Here is a 1,553-nt window from a genome sequence, read left to right as displayed (position 1 = left end):
TTTGAGGTAAAGTTTGCTGATCTCATGTATTTAGTTCACTGATGAGCAAGGGAGGTTCATCTTCCCAAGTCTCATTACCAAATAACTTGGCATTTAGCTTCATGATGGCTCCTAGATATTAAGCAACTTGCTCTTCAGTTACATCTTCATCCTCTTCAGAGGAAGAATAGTTCTCAGAGCTCATGAATGGCAGAAGGAAGTTTAATGGAATCTCTATGGTCTCTATATGAGCCTCAGATTCTTTTAGGTCCTCAATAGGGAATTCCTTTCTGTCTGGAGGACGTCCCACGAGGTCTTCCTCATTGGGATTCACGTCTTCCCCTTCCTCTTTGGATTCGGCCATTTTGATTATATCAATGGCCTTGCACTCTCTTTTTGGATTCTCTTCTGTATTGCTTGGGAGAGCACTAGGAGGAGTTTCAATGATTTTTTTACTCAGCTGACCCACTTGTGCCTCCAATTATCTAATGGAGGACCTTGTTTCACTCATGAAACTTAAAGTGGCCTTAGATAGATCAGAGAGTATGTTTGCTAAGCTAGAGGGGCTCTGCTCAGAATTCTCTGTCTGTTGCTGAGATGATGACGGAAAAAGCTTGCTATTGCTAAACATGTTTCTTCCACCATTATTAAAGCCTTGTTGAGACTTTTGTTGATCCTTCCATGAGAAATTTGGATGATTTCTCCATGAAGGATTATAGGTGTTGCCAAAGGCTTCACCCATGTAATTTACCTCTGCCATTGCAGGGTTCTCAAGATCATAAGCTTCTTCTTCAAAAGATGCTTCTTTAGTACTGTTGGATGCATTTTACAATCCATTCAGACTTTGAGAAATCATGTTGACTTACTGAGTCAATATTTTATTCTGAGCCAATATGTCATTTAGAGCATCAATTTCAAGAACTCCCCTCTTCTGAGTCGTCCCATTACTCACAGAATTCCTCTCAGAGGTGTACATGAATTGGTTATTTGCAACCATGTCAATGAGTTCTTGAGCTTCTGCAGGTGTTTTCTTTAGGTGAATGGATCCACCTGCAGAATGGTCTAGTGACATCTTAGAGAACTCAGATAGACCATCATAGAATATATCCAAAATGGTCCACTCTGAAAGCATGTCAGAAGGACACTTTTTGGTCAACTGCTTGTATCTTTCCCAAGCTTCATAGAGGGTTTCACCATCTTTTTGCTTGAAGGTCTGAACATCCACTCTAAGCTTGCTCAGCTTTTGAGAAAGAAAGAACTTGGCCGAGAAGGTCGTGACCAGCTTATCCCAAGAGTCCAGGCTATCTTTAGGTTGTGAGTCCAACCATGTTCTAGCTCTGTCTCTTACAGAAAAAGGGAAAAGCATGAGCCTGTAGACTTCAGGATCTACTCCATTAGTCTTAACAGTATCACAGATCTGCAAGAATTCAGTTAAAAACTAATAGGGATCTTCTGATGGAAGTCCATGAAACTTGCAATTCTGTAGCATTAGAACAACTAGTTGAGGCTTCAACTAAAAATTGTTTGCTCCAATGTCAGGGATTGAGATGCTTCTTCCATAAAAATTGGAAGTA

The 1,553-nt window shown here is 40.4% G+C and overlaps 1 non-coding gene across 1 annotated transcript; it reads left to right on the top strand.

The window, feature by feature from the left end:
* Window positions 1-1,105: 1,105 nt before the first annotated feature.
* On the top strand, window positions 1,106-1,213 carry LOC112765883 (small nucleolar RNA R71). Its single transcript, XR_003183951.1, has one exon. It is a non-coding gene; the product is annotated as a small nucleolar RNA R71 (small nucleolar RNA).
* The last annotated feature ends 340 nt before the right edge of the window (window positions 1,214-1,553 follow it).

The sequence above is a fragment of the Arachis hypogaea genome, chromosome 2 (assembly GCF_003086295.3).
Source record: "Arachis hypogaea cultivar Tifrunner chromosome 2, arahy.Tifrunner.gnm2.J5K5, whole genome shotgun sequence".
Lineage (NCBI taxonomy): Eukaryota > Viridiplantae > Streptophyta > Magnoliopsida > Fabales > Fabaceae > Arachis > Arachis hypogaea.
This window is presented reverse-complemented; position numbering and strand designations above follow the sequence as displayed.